Source organism: Manis javanica, chromosome 4 (assembly GCF_040802235.1).
Source record: "Manis javanica isolate MJ-LG chromosome 4, MJ_LKY, whole genome shotgun sequence".
In the NCBI taxonomy this organism is placed as follows: Eukaryota; Metazoa; Chordata; class Mammalia; order Pholidota; family Manidae; genus Manis; species Manis javanica.
The window spans coordinates 168,071,599-168,086,896 of NC_133159.1; the positions used below are offsets into that span (position 1 = coordinate 168,071,599).

General features: G+C 39.8%; 1 long non-coding RNA gene across 7 annotated transcripts in view; it reads left to right on the forward strand.

Moving 5' to 3' along the window:
• LOC140849179 (uncharacterized) overlaps positions 1–15,298 on the forward strand; it is a 42,644-nt gene that overhangs the window by 4,868 nt on the left and 22,478 nt on the right. For 5 of the 7 annotated variants that reach the window (XR_012130829.1, XR_012130830.1, XR_012130832.1 and 2 more), the window contains exon 2: positions 3,437–3,552. This is a non-coding gene — a long non-coding RNA (uncharacterized lncRNA). The other 2 variants (XR_012130827.1, XR_012130828.1) reach the window with 2 other exon arrangements.

The window sequence follows — 15,298 nt, forward strand, 5'->3', positions numbered from 1 at the left end:
TTCGTGCTGCGCGAGGGGCCGAGTCAGGCTGACCCTATGAGGGGCTGAGGGAACGAGGGGCTGGCGGCCGGTGCCTGCGGGGCCCGCGGCGGGGGCCTCTGGCTGTGAGGGAAGGAGGAACAGGCCGGGGGCCCAAGGGGCCGACGTGGGGGGGATCCTCAGGGGACAGAGGCTGGGAGGTGAGACTTGCGGAAGAGATGGCCAGGAAGAGCCCCTGGGGCCTGAGGGAGCAGATGGAAAAAGCACTGTGCTTGGGACAAAGTAAGACACGGGGCTGGGCGAAGGTTCCCGAAAGGGTGATGAGGTGCGGGAGCCGGACAGTGAGCGGGGACGGGCCGGCGGCCCCTCAGGAACGGTGGTAGCGGTAGAAGGGCAAAGGGAAGCGCCCCTGCCTCTCCCGCCTGCACTGGGACCCCTGAAGAGCACTTGTTTTCCGGGGCAGGTAGTTTACGTGTTTACAGGACCACGGACTTGCTTCCCAGAGACGCTACGGTTGGTTAGCGCGGGGCCTCCTGCAGCCGCCCCAGCACAGGTTCTCGCGCGAAGCGCCCGTTCACGGGGTCTCTGGGCAGAGGCGCTGACGGGGGTGGCAGGTGTCGGCGTGAGCTTCCCCTGCCGCAGGTGCAGGTGGCGTGGCCGCGAACGGTGGGCACGTGTGGAAGGCCAGCGCGGGAGGCGCTCTGCGACGGGAACTGGGCAGCAGCGAGTCACCCCGTGCAGGTGGCGATGGTTCACCAAGTGAGAAAGTACAGTTGTGAAAGGAAGCACAACGTAAATATTAAAGCTAAAAAGATCAAGTATTACGGTGAGCTTTTGGGGTCAGAGTCTCCCTGTCTCAGCTCCACCGCTTGGTTTACTAAGTAGCTGTGGAATTGAGGGGAATTTAGCTCCTGGTTGTAGGAGTCAGAGGCAGGAATATTGCTACTATTTTGTGTACATTGTGTGAGCAAATCACAATCTCTGGCAGTTTCCTAATATATAATGAAGGGATTAGACTAGAAAGATTTCTCAAATCATTCTCGCTCTGTTATGGATTCTGTGATTTCATGTAACAATAAGCAAGGAATCCTCTTTCACCCCTCCTCCCCCAACATTGATCTGTTAAGTCACAAAATTTTGAAAACTCTATACTCCACCAAAGATTGGAAAAACCCTTTAGTAATAATACAATAGCTTGATATACATAGGAAATGAATCAATCATGATACTTAAAAGATTACCTTTGGTATATCAGAGGGTTTTAATCAGGGTTTCCTCACTCCTTTTTGGTAGTTTTTGATGAATCAGATGGTGACAGCCAAGATATAAGAATGAGAAAGGATGTGTGTGTGGGAGTGTGATGGGCAGAGTATGGCTACTGGTGGCTATTTTCTCTCTCTCCCAGTGCCACTGGGACCTGAGCGGCAACAGATGCTCTTCTTGATTTTCATAGCTGCTTCCAGAGCTCTCTTTGCCCCTTTCTCAAAATGCTCAGTTTTGCATCTCACATCATCAGAATATACTACCCACCACCACACCTTTTTGCAGTCCAATCTCAGCTCCTGGCTTCCTGCCATTCTAACACTACTCCTGTCATAATTTTTGTGATTTTGGTGTTCATGCAGATAATCCTTCCAATACCCCAATGTCTCAGTTCCTACCCTCCTCTCCTACAATAATTTCACCTTTCTTCAGTCACTTGCTCCCTTCCTCATACCCTCAATCTTGTATTACCAGTTACTGCAACTCCGTATCTCAGTATAGTAGTCTCTCCTTCTCCAAAGTTTTGCTTTCCTCAATGAGTGGATAGATGATTGGTGAAGAGGGATACAACTCTTCATTTCTCTTGGTTTGTCCTTGCAAGTTCACATATTTGTCATAGGATTGAAAGAGTTGAGAAGCAATTCTGTTGTCAGACTTAAGGGGGAAGAGACTTTCTTGTACTGTTTTTTCTCTTAGCTTAGAGAGGGTTATGGGGTATCTGATTCATCCAGCAGAATAAGACATGACAACTTTTTGATAATCAGTTCAATATTTACTGATACAGTTCTTCATATTTACTCTGCTTAATTAAATACTTTGATGACTTATGAAATCTTAACAAGTAAGCTCAATAGAGAGAAAACTCCTTCCTTCCATCCTTCATTCTTCCCTCTTTTCCTCCCCTCTTCTGTCTTTTCTTCATTCATTATATGTATATGGTATTGTGTTTGGTACTGTGAGAAATAATTCAAAGAATGATAAGATGCCAGTCCATTCCTTAGAAATTTAGTCTGTAGTTTATATAAGAACTGTACATGTGATAACTAAATAAAAATACAAGGCAAATGAGTAATACCAGTTGAATAGTGAAGACAATAGGAATAGTGAAGACAGTAAGTGCTATGCCAAATAGTTTAAAAGTGAAGATTAAACTGGTTAGAGAAGATCTAAAAGAGTTTGCATAGAGCAGATTGCTGGAGAAACCTGTGTAGCCATCTAATGTTGTCTGAGATGGGTATTCTTAACCTGGTTCCATTTTATTTTGCGTTGAATTCCAGGAATGCTGGACATACCATACTGAACAGTAATTACTATAACATATTTCAGAAGTAAATGATTTAAATTACTTTCTCACTATAGGCAGAATGCTAATACTTGCAGTTAAACTTTGCAGTATAGAAGATACTGATAATTGCAACTAACATGTAGTATGTAATAAACTAGCAATATAATAAACAGCTTATCAAATGTGACTTAGATGATTTTAAAAATTGTGAAAATTGATAAAATTGGTTGGGATTTAAAGTTGGTCATTACATTTACATAATGTGGAAATCTTTTGTTTAAAACAGGTGAAGGCATATTTTGTTTGCAATAGTGTTGTTTTGAGAAGCAACATTGTATGGTACTGAAGACCATGAGTTAGAGTCCAGAGTTAAAAAACAGCTCTTGAGTTAGGCTGCCTAAGTTCAAATTTGACTCTGCTATGCTGGCTGTGTAATTTTAGACAACCTGATCTAAGTCTTTACTCATCTGTAAAAGTGGGTAATAATTCCTTAAAGGATAATTGTGAGGAATAAATGAAATAATTCACATCAAAGTGTTTATCATAATGTCTAGTACACAGTATTTAGTAACATTAGCAATTATTGCCATGTTTAGTAGTTCTGCTTCTCTGGGTTTATTTGAATAAATAAATATAACTGGATTTTCTGTGCTTTTCATGCCATTCAAATTTGGATTTCTTCTTATGCCATGAAAGGTAAAGTTAAGGGACTGGATGATCTCCTATGATTTATGATCTATTTGTTACTTTTTCTAGAGTTTGTATGCATATCTGGGTTGGACAATATCTTTTAGGTATTATTCCATAAGTGGGTGTTACATTGAAAGGATAACTTCAGGTAGGTAAATATAATTACTTAAGTCTCCTAAACAGGTATATGATTTTTTCTGTTTCTTTTTCTTTTGGCAGGAAATCTGTTTGTGCTGTTGTTCATTCACAGTTGTTCATCAAGGCCTTTGAGTCCTCAAAGGTAGAATTTACCTCTAAATAGAAAGGTGGCAACTGAAGTACATCTATCTTACCAGGTATTTTTTTCAAAACAGTTTTCTAAAGATTCCTTCCTTTTTTAAAAAAATTAGCTTACATTACCTCAGATCCATAATCAGTAAGCAAGTTCATAGAGTAATACAGTCATAGGATTTTGCCTAACAACCTATGTGACTTTTGAGCTCATTTAATGCACATATATCAAAATTTCATCCCAGAAACCCATGTAGTATCAAGAGACCTGTGGTGTATGATGAGAGTATATTTGGGGATAAGGATTGGGATAAATTTTCAGGAGACCAAAGGATTTAAACCTACACAAGAGTCTATATATAATGTAATTAATGATGTGGGGGTCTAACCAAAAAGCAATATAAAAGATACCAAGTTTCTGTAGCTTTCTTATCTGTGATTCAGGGGATGTTCTTATCCATTGGCTAGTTTCAACTAAAAAAGCAATCTGGATTTCATTCAAAAGGATATTGCAAAGGAGAAAAGGGCCTATTGAAATTGTAGGAGAGGGGACTATCCCAACAGGGAGAATGCTGTGTCTGCAAGATCTGCAGGCATCTCAAGGGCTAGGCAAGAAGGGGCTTTCTTTTACAGAGAGGAGTAAATAAGGCTAGGAAGAACTGGATATGGGGAAGTGGGATGATCAGGTCAATAGATCAGAATATTTTAGGGGCCTGGAGGAAGGAGAGAAGCTTAACCAAAGTTTGGTTAATAAGCATTTGTTGTGATTAATTAGTGGGATAAAACAGTTCAGCTAATCATTTATGAGGCAAAGAAAGTGAATTTTGAAGGTGTTGGCTTTGTCATAGGTAAACAAGAGGGGCATCTGTGAGTCTTACCTTTATCACTTGGGGAAGGGTGATTTGCAGTAAGCCATTTACTAGAACATAAAAGGGCGAGGGGATTCCTTTAATCTTCACTGTTTTCCAGGAGCACAAGGCTTAGGTGAAATTCAGCATTGTCAGCTGGAAATCTTAATCTTTTAAATTTATTCTTATAATGGATCTGTTGCCACCATGTAAAACATGTATCTATACTATAATCCAAAAAACAATTTTAGGGCTTCTTGCTAAATGCTGATACATATAATTCCTTCTTTTTGTACTTAATACTTTGTTGAATGTGCCTTTATAAACTGATTTTAAAGATGAATCTTCAAAAAATTAGCAGTATTAAAATATTATGCTAGTTTATTTTCCTTAGGCTTTATGGTCTATACTTCACAGATGGTTCATCTTTAACCATAGAGTTTCAGAGGTTCCTTTCTTTTCTCATCAGTGTTGTCAACATTTCTATTACTGTTTGTTTCCATTCATCTGGCTTTTGATCAAGTTTTTGTGCCTCTCTTTTTCTTGAAATATCATTGATATACAATCTTATGTTGGTTTCAGACATAAAACTGGTTCAACAATTACCCATATTATTAAATTCTCACCCCCTCTTTTGCAGTTACTATCTATCAGTGTGGGAAGATGTTACAGAATCACTGACTATACACTCTATGCTGTCCTGCTGTCCCCATGACCAACTTATATTGTGATTGCAAATTATTGTGCCCCTTTATCCCCCAACCTTCCCCACCCATCCGCCCCAACCCCTCTACCTTGGTAACCACTAGTCCTTTCTCAGTGTCTATGAGTCTACTGCTACTTTGTTCCACTTTACTTTTTTTTATATTCCACAAATAAGTGAAATCATATCATATTTGTCTTTCTCTACCTGGCTTATTTCACTGAATGTAATTGCCCTCCATGTTGTTGCAAGTGGCAGGGTTTCCTTTCTTTTGATGGGTAAATAATATTCCATTGTGTATATATATCACATCTTTATCCATTCATCTATTGATGGACACTTCGGTTGCTTCCATTATCTGTGTGCCTCTCTGTCTTTTAAGATGCCCCTCCTTTTTCTATTTTGTCTATTTAGATCCCCCTCCTGGTTTCTATTTTGGATCATTTTCTCAACTTTTCTAGGGATCTTTTCATCATTTGTAATAAACATCTATCTCATCAAGGCAGCAAATCAGGTTGCCTTTTAGAAACAAGTTGTTAAAGTTGTGCCTCTGTTGTTAAGACCAATGTATGCAGATTGTAAAAGTCATTGAAATAGTTCCATCAATTTCCACCTCATGTGGAAACACAGGTTCTCTCTAAACTTCCTTGGTAATATGTTTTCTTGTTGTTGTTGTTATCATTAATGTACAATTATATGAGCAACATTATGGTTACTAGACTCCCCCCATTATCAAGTCCCCACCGCCTACCCCATTATAGTCACTGTTCATCAGTGTAGTAAGATGCTATAGAATCACTACTTGTCTTCTCTGTGTTGTATAGCCCTCCCCGTGCCCCCTCCTACATTATGTGTGCTGACTGTAATAACCCATTTCCCTCCTTAACCCTCCCTTCCCACCCATCCTCCCAGTCATTTCCCTTTGGTAACTGTTAGTCCATTCCTGGGTTTTATGAGTCTGCTGCTGTTTTGTTCCTTCCGTCTTTTCTTTGTTCTTATACTCCACAGATGAGTGAAATCATTTGATACTTGTCTTTCTCTGCCTGGCTTATTTCACTGAGCATAATACCCTCTAGCTCCATCCATGTTGTTGCAAACGGTAGGATTTTCTTTCATTCTTATGGCTGAATAATATTCCATTGTGTATATGTACCACATCTCCTTTATCCATTCATCTACAGATGGACACATAGGTTGCTTCCATTTCCTGGCTATTGTAAATAGTGCTGTGATAAACATAGGAGTGCATATGTCTTTTTCAAACTGGGCTGCTGCATTCTCAGGGTAAATTCCTAGGAGTGGAATTCTTGGGTCAAATGGCATTTCTATTTTTAGTTTTTTGAGGAACCTCCATACTGCTTTCCATAATGGTTGAACTAGTTTACATTCCCACCAGCAGTGTAGGAGGGTTCCCCTTTCTCCACATCCTCGCCAACAATTGTTGCTGTTTGTCTTTTGGATATTGGCCATCCTAACTGGTGTGAGGTGATATCTCATTGTGGTTTTAATTCGCATTTCTCTGATGATTAGCAATGTGGAGCATCTTTTCATGTGCCTGTTGACCATCTGAATTTCTTCCCTGGAGAAGTGTCTGTTCAGCTCCTCTGCCAATTTTTTAAATTGGCTTATATGCTTTTTGCTTGTTGAGGTATGTGAGCCCTTTATGTATTTTGGATGTCAACCCCTTATCAGATATGTCATTTACGAATACATTCTCCCATACTGTAGGATGTCTTTTTGTTTTACTGATGGTGTCCTTCACTGTACAGAGGCTTTTTAGTTTGATATAGTCCCACTTGTTCATTTTTGCTTTTGTTTCCCTTGCCTGGGGAGATATGTTCATAAAGAAGTTGCTCATGTTTATGTCTGAGAGATTTTTGCATATGTTTTTTTCTAAGAGTTTTATGGTTTCATGACTTATATTCAGGTTTTCAATCCATTTTGAGTTTACTTTTGTGTATGAGGTTAGACAATAATCCAGTTTCATTCTCTTACATGTAGCTGTCCAGTTTTGCCAACACCAGCTGTTGAAGAGACTGTCATTTCCCCACTGTATATCCATGGCTCCTTTATCATATATTAATTGACCATATATGTTTGGGTTAATATCTGTACTCTCTATTCTGTTCCACTAGTCTATGGGTCTGTTCTTGTGCCATTACCAAATTGTCTTGATCACTGTGGCTTTGTAGTAGAGCTTGAAGTTGGGAAGCGAGATCCCCCCTGCTTTATTCTTCTTTCTCAGGATTGCTTTGGCTGTTTGGGTTTTTTGTGGTTCCATATGAATTTTAGAACTATTTGTTCCAGTTTGTTGAGGAATGCTATTGGTATTTTAATAGGGATTGCATTGAATCTGTAGATTGCTTTAGGCAGGATGGCCATTTTGACAATATTAAATCTTTCTACCCAAGAGCATGGGATGAATTTCCATTTCTTAGTGTCCTCTTTAATTTCTCTTAAGAATGTCTTGTAGTTTTCAGGGTATAGGTCTTTCACTTCCTTGGTCAAGTTTATTCCTAGGTATTTGTCAAAATGGTATTTGTCCCATTTTGTTGAGAGTTTTTATCATGAGTGGATGTTGAATTTTGTCGAATGCTTTTTCAGCATCTATAGAGATGATCATGTATTTTTTGTCCTTTTTGTTGATGTGGATGATGTTGATGGATTTTTGAATGTTGTACCATCCTTGCATCCCTGAGATGAATCCCACTTGGTCATGGTGTATGATCCTCTTGATGTATTTTTGAATTCGGTTTGCTAATATATTGTTGAGTATTTTTGCGTCTGTATTAATCAGGAAGATTGGTCTGTAATTTTCTTTTTTTGTGGTGTCTGCCTCATTTTTGTATTAGAGTGATGCTGGCCTCATAGAATGAGTTTTGGAGTATTCCCTCCTCTTCTACTTTTTGGAAAACTTTAAAGAGGATAGGTATTAGGTCTTCAGTAAATGTTTGATAAAATTTGGCAGTGAAACCATCTGGTCCAGGCGGTTTGTTCTTATGTAGTCTTTTTTTTTGTATCCTATATAGCCTCTAGACAATTTTATTGTAGAATATTTAATGATACAGAAAAATATTCATCACATATTAATAATACAAAATTAGCAAATCATAAAACAGTACATTGTATATTAAAGCAGTGGGCAAGTGGATTATGCAAGTTAAAATTTGTGTGTTTTTCTGCTTGTATCAGTTTTCTATTGCTGTGTTAAAAATCACCATAAATTTAGTGGTAGTTACACTTATTGTCTTATAGTACCTATGGGTCTGGAATCCACACAAGGCTTAGCATGATCTTATGCTGGGGGTTTTACAAGCCTGCTATCAAGGTGTCAACTATTGCATGGTACTTTGCTGGATCATGTTTCTTCAGGATCCTCTTCCTAGCTTATTCAGTTTGTTGGCAGAATCCAGTTGCTTGTGGTTGTAGGACTGAAGTTCTTATTTTCTTGCTAGCTGTCAGATGTGTCTTATATAGTTTTTTTATTACAAATTCAATTTCATTGCTCATAATTGGTCTATTCAGATTTTCTGTTTCTTCCTGCGTCAGCTTTGGAAGGCTGTATTTTTTTAGAAAGTTGTCCATTTCTTCTAGGTTATCCAGTTTGTTAGCATATAATTTTTCATAGTATTCTCTCATAATTCTTTGTATTTCTGGTGTCAATAGTGATTTTTCCTTTCTCATTTCTGATTCTGTTCATGTGCATAGACTCTTTTTTTCTTGATAAGACTGGATAGGGGGTTATCTGTTTGTTTATTTTCTCAAAGAACCAACTCCTGCTTTCATTGATTCTATTATTTGTTATTCCTGATTTTATTTATTTATGCTCTAATCTTTATTATGTCCATCCTTCTACTTACTTTTGGCCTCATTTGTTCTTCTTTTTCTAGTTTCTTTAATTGTGAGTTTAGACTGTTCATTTGGGATTGTTCTTCTTTCCTGAGATAGGCCTGTATTGCAGTATACTTTCCTCTTAGCATACCTTTGCTGTGTCCCACAGATTTTTCAGTGTTGAATTATTGTTGTCATTTATGTCCATATATTGTTTGATCTCTGTTTTTATGTGGTCATAGATCCATTGATTATTTAGAAGCATGTTATTAAGCCTCCATGTGTTGGTGGGTATTTTCATTTTCTTTATATAATTTATTTATAGTTTCAAACCTTTGTGATCTGAGAAGTTGGTTGGTACAATTTCAATCTTTTTGAATTTACTGAAGCTCTTTTTGTGGCCTAGTATAAGATCTATTCTTGAAAATGTTCCATGTGCACTTGAAAAGAATGTGTATCCTGTTGCTTTTGGATAGAGTGTTCTGTAGATGTCCGTTAGGTCCATCTGTTCTAATATGTTGTTCAGTGTCTCTGTCTCCTTATTTTCTGTCTGGTTGATCTGTCTTTTGCAGTGAGTGGTGTGTTGAAGTCTCCTAAAATGAATACATTGCATTCTGTTTCCCCCTTTAATTCTGTTAGTATTTGCTTCACATACATAGGTAATCATGTGTTGGGTGCATAGATATTTATAATAGTTATATCCTCTTATTGGTTCAACCCCTTTATCATTATGTAATGTCCTTCTTTGTCTCTTGTTATTTTCTTTGTTTTGAAGCCTATTTTTTCCGATACAAGTACTGCTACTCCTGCGTTTTTCTCCCTATTAGTTGCATGAAATATCCTTTTCCATCTCTTTACTTTTAGTCTGTGTATGTCTTTGGGTTTGAAGTGAGTCTCTTGTAGGCAACATAAAGATGGGTCTTGTTTTTTTATCCATTCAGTGACTCTATTGTCTTTTAATTGGTGCATTCAGACCATTTACATTTAGGGTGATTATCAATAGGTCTGTGTACTTACTGCCATTGCAGTCTTTAGATTCATGGTTACCAAAGGTTCAAGGGTAATTCTCTTACTATCTAATAGTATAATTATAACTGACTTGCTATGCTATTACAAACACAACCTAAACGTTCTTTTTTTTCTCCTCCTCCTCCATTCCTTATATATTAGGTATCATATTCTGTACTCTTTTTCTATCCCTTGAATGACTTTGGAGGTAGTTGATTTGATTTTGCTTCTGCTTAGTAATTAATTGTTCTACTTTCTTTACTGTGGTTTTCTTTCACCTTGTGACAGCTATTCAGCCTTAGGAACACTTCCATCTATAGCAGTCCCTCCAAAATACACTGTAGAGGTGGTTTGTGGGAGGTAAATTCTCCCAGATTTGCTTCTCTGAAAATTGTTTAATCTCTCCTTCAAATTTAAATGATAACCTTGCCAGGTAGAGTATTCTTGGTTTGAGGCCCTTCTGCTTCATTGCATTCAGTATATCATGCCACTCCCTTCTGGCCTGTAAGGTTTCTGTTGAGAAGTTTTTTGATAGCCTGATGGGTTTTTCCTTTGTATGTTATCTTTTTTCTCTCTCTAATTGCTTTTAATACTCTCTCCTTGTCTTTGGTTTTTGCCATTTTAATTATATGTCTTAGTGTTTTCGTCATTGGGTCCCTTGTGTTGGGAGATCTGTGGACTTCCATAGCCTGAGATACTATTTCCTTCCCCAAATTGGGGAAGTTTTCAGCAATTGTTTCTTCAAAGACACTTTCTATCCCTTTTTCTCTCTTTTCTTCCTCTGGTACCCCTAGAATGTGAATATTGTTCTGGATTGGTCACACAGTTCTCTTAATATTCTTTCATTCCTAGAGATCCTTGTTTCTCTCTCTGCCTCAGCTGCTCTGTATCCCTATTCTCTGATTTGTTTTCCATTAACTCTCTCCTCCACCTCACCTAATCTGCTTTTAAATCCCTCCATTGTTTGTTTCATTTAAGTTGTCTCTCTCCTGAATTAGTCCCTTAGCTCTTGAATATTTTTCTGTAGCTCTATTAGCATGCTTATGACTTTTACTTTGAATTCGTTTTCAGAAAGATTGGTGATTTCAGTCTCACTGAGCCCTCTTTCTGGTGTCTGAGGGATTTTGGGTTGAACAAGGTTCTTCTGCCTTTTCATAGTCCTGGAGCAATGAGAGTGGGCATCAGTGAATGGTGTGTGTGTCAGCTGGGGGGACAAAGTCCCTTCCTGCTTGTCAGTCACGATGCCTGTCTCCTGTGTCTGTGCCAGTTAACCATGCACAGGGAGCGACCTTTGGATTAATCGCCTGAAGTGTTGTGGGCAGGGTGGCCCTTGGGATGGCCTAGGGTGATGGTGGGGTTTACAGGCAAGCAGTGCGGGTTCTGCCATGAGAACAAGGCCCTTTTGTGCGTCCCAGTCTCAGCACCTGTCTTTGCTGTCTGTTCCGGTCAACTGAGCAAAGGATGCAGCCTCTGGGTCTGGGCCAATGGGCTGTGGGCAGGGAAAAGCCTCTCTGCTAAGCTGCGTAGTTGCTGTAAGTGGGTCTGCCCTCCAGCTTGTCTGCAGCAATGGCAGGGACAGCCGGTTTGTGCACAGGTGCTGGCATGGAGGAAGGAGCAGCAGGCTGCTTATTGTGGTGAGGGGCTTTGGGGCTGCATTGCCAACCAAGGGGATAGGGCACCTGAAGCTCTTGAAAGTTCCCAGCCTGCTGCGCTGAGTGTGCTAGGATGATTTTGTCCAGCTGTCCCTTCTTCAAAACCCTTGCCCCTTTCAGACTTTTAAAGCGCCTGCTTTTCTTTTGTCCCAGGGCAGCCAGTTGTGGGAACCTGTTCTCAGTCTTACTCTCAGACTTTGCTTTTCAGCCCCTCTAATCTCCAGAGCACCATGCAGTGTGGGTCTGTGCTTCTGGAGTAGATTTCTAGGGCTTGGTATTTAACAGTCCTGTGCTTTCACTCCCCCCACCACACTCCCCGCTTTGATTCTTTTCCTCCCACTCACGACCCAGGGTGGGGTTAGTGCTCAGGTCCCACTGGGTAGTGGCTTTTTACTCTACCCCTTTCTGTCAGTTGTTGACTTCTCCCAGATGTAGACTGGCTGGTGTACTGTTACTTCTGGTCACTCTTTTAGGAAGAGTTGTATTTGCTGTATTTTCAAAATATATGAGGTTTGGGAGAAGAATTCCACCACAGTACTCATGCTGCCATCTTTTTCTGTCCCCATTGCATCATAAATTTTAGAAGCCTCAGTAACATCACCTTATCTGATTCTGCAGATTATTTCCCTTGCCTTACAGGTGATGAAACAGTTGGTCTAAATTATTTAATGGACACTGTCCATGAGTGCTCAAGGGTGAGTTGCAAGCTTTGATGAAAATGTTGTAAATAGCATCTAAGTACTTTGCAATTGGTAGATTAAAATATTTACCTTCATAATGTTAAAATTCTGTCATACAACATACATTCAATTTTTGTGGATATAGCTGAACTTGACTAAATAGTGTAAAGATCTGCTTCTATATCAATTCCTAATATTCTCTGACATTTTCTCCAAAAGAGCTCTACATTGTAGTAATAGATATCAAGAGCCAAAGAACTATTCCTTTTCCCACTAATCCCACTCCTAGGAATTTCTCTTGTGGAAATAATTTAATTGAATAAATGAAATAAATCTTTGCATAAAGACCTTCAGAAAAATTTGAAACACTCTAAATATCTAACACTTTTGGAATTGCTATATAAACCATGGCATGTCAGCCTAATGGGATTTCGTGTTGAAATGCTAAGTATAACGATTATGTGGTAACTTAGAAACATGTTTATGAAGTTATGGTGTTAGGGTAGAAAAGCAGAATATGGAATTGTATGTATATAATTAGATTTCCACATTCTAAAAGTACAGCTTTATTGTCAAAAGCCAGAAATGGAATATGAAAAGCTAAAGAACAGTTCTTGTGGTAGGTGGGTGGAATTATATTTTTCCTTGTTTATTTTAATCTTTGATGTTGTTACATTATTTTCACAATGAATGAGAAAAAAGTACTTTTGACTGTTGACTGAGATGAATAAAGTTGTTGGGATGCATAGTGATTAGAAAAGCAAACCATAGGCAAATTGTTTTTTAATAAGAACACATTTTAAAACTGGTCTATATTAAAAAAGAATTGAATTTTCAAGTGGGGTAGGAGGAAGAAAACAATAAAACCAAATCCCTATAAGTAGCTTAATTTTCTATGGATTTTTCAATAACCCAGCAGTTAATTTCTAATCAACAGCATACATTCTACCTTTGTAGCCTCCTTCCAATTCCGTAAACCAAAATTAATGATACAAGATTTTTTCCTGACCATCATTGATTCTGGGTCTATGTGGGCAATGGTATATATGAGAACAGATGATGTATTTCAGCCCTTGAAGATTGTTCTGTATATCTGCAATTTATTTCTCACTTTTCTAAGTAGCGGTGATTGATGTACAGGACAACATTCTAGTGAGTGAGGGTTGAGTTCAGAGAAGAAATGAAGGATCTGATTCCTCATGTGACATTTAATGGTGACGTTCTTAAAAATTCTGTGGTGTTTCTGTTAGGCAGAAAGACAAAGGTGAGAGGGATGAAAAGGAGAGAGGTGCCTCCCCCAAATGACTCAAGCAGTTAGTCAGATAAAGCCAGAGAGCCAGAAATGACTCACAGAGCTAATCAGATGAAGGCATGGGTTTAAGAAGGACTAGGAAAGGTCTAGGGTCTCCACAGATAAGAACCACTAAAAGCATAGGCAAATACGGTCCAAACACCCATTGGACAAATCAGAGAAAGCCTAGAGGGCTAAGAGCTATCAGCCAAGGACTTCTGTGGCCTGCCAGAGTGGCATAAAGTGAAGGTTCACAATAAGGCCTGCCCTGTTAATATCTATAGAGTGTACTGAAACTTACGTTACTTTCCTGATTTAGGTTGCACATGTCACTGCGAGTACTTTGCCACACCGAGCAGAGTTCCTGCCTTCCCAACATATTTTGGAACCAGGACTCAGAAAGAGTGGTGCCAAGTTACTCTTACTTTCCTGTTGTGTTGGGCAGCCACCCTGGCCAAAAGCGGGCATGGGACAGCCACACTAAAATGCCGCTAGGGCAGGCCGCCGCTAGAAGACTCCCGTGAAGGGAGGATTAAAGGTGGGGGTGTGAGAGGAGAGACAGAGGCTTCCTCCTAAAACTGGATACAGTTAGAAAATATAGTTGGTGCAACTAATCCTGAGAAAACGATAGGAAAGAGGACGGTGCCAGACTGCATGCACCTGGAGAAAAGAGCAGATGTCACGGAACAGGGTAATGTACCAAAGCTGTGGCCAGGCAGGACCCAAGCCCTTCTCCCACCCCAGCTCACCGGCGGTAGGAAGAGAAACGGAGCAGGGAGGGAGTGGAAGCCTGGGTCTGCTGAATATCTGGCTGCAGAGATCTGCTCTGGGAGCACAAACCTACATTTCATGGTGCTTTCATGATACTTGCATGACTACCAGGTTGGAAAGTTAATACAGGCAGAATTCCTGGAGAGATGGAGATTCCAGCTGCTTGTGGAAAGCAGGGATCCATATCCGGCTGCTTTGGGACAAAATCTTAAACCTGTGTGCTCGGCCCACTGGTTAAGGCAGTGGAGACAGGCACAGCAGCCCAAAAGCGGGGAACAGCTCTTTCCTCCCCCCAGGCACCAATACCTCTTCCCTGTGACCCCTGACATTGGTTCAGGGTCTGAGCAGCTCCAGAATAGAACTTCTGAACACTAGAGGGCGCCATATACAAATATGAAACGTCAAAGGAACCTGGTCCAGAGTAAAATTAATATAACTCTGGAGAAAGATTTAAATTATGTAGAACGTAAGACTCTTCCTGAGAGGGAGTTCAAAATAAAAGTCATCAACATGCTAATGGAGATATGAAAAGATATCCAAGAACTCAGGAATGAATTCAGGTCAGAGATACAGTCGCTGAAGAGCACGAGGGAGGGTATTAAAAGCAGGCTGGATACAGTGGAGGAGATGATAAATAAAATAGAAACTAGAGAAGAGGAATACAAAGAAGCTGAGGCACAGAGAGAAAAAGGATTTCTAAGAATGAAAGAATATTGAGAGAACTGTGTGACCAATCCAAACAGAATGATATTCGCATTATAGGGGTACCAGAAGAAGAAGAGAGAGAGAAAGGAACAGAAAGTGTCTTTGAGGAGGTATATGCTGAAAACTTCCCCAGTCTGGGGATGGTGATAGTCTCTGAGGCCATGGCGATCCGCAGATCTCCCAACACAAGGGACCCAAGGAAGACAACATCAAGACATATAGTAATAAAATTGGCAAAGATCAAGAATAAGGACAGACTTCTCAGCAGAAACCTTACAGGCCAGAAGGGAGTGGCATGATATATTTAATGCAATGAAGCAGA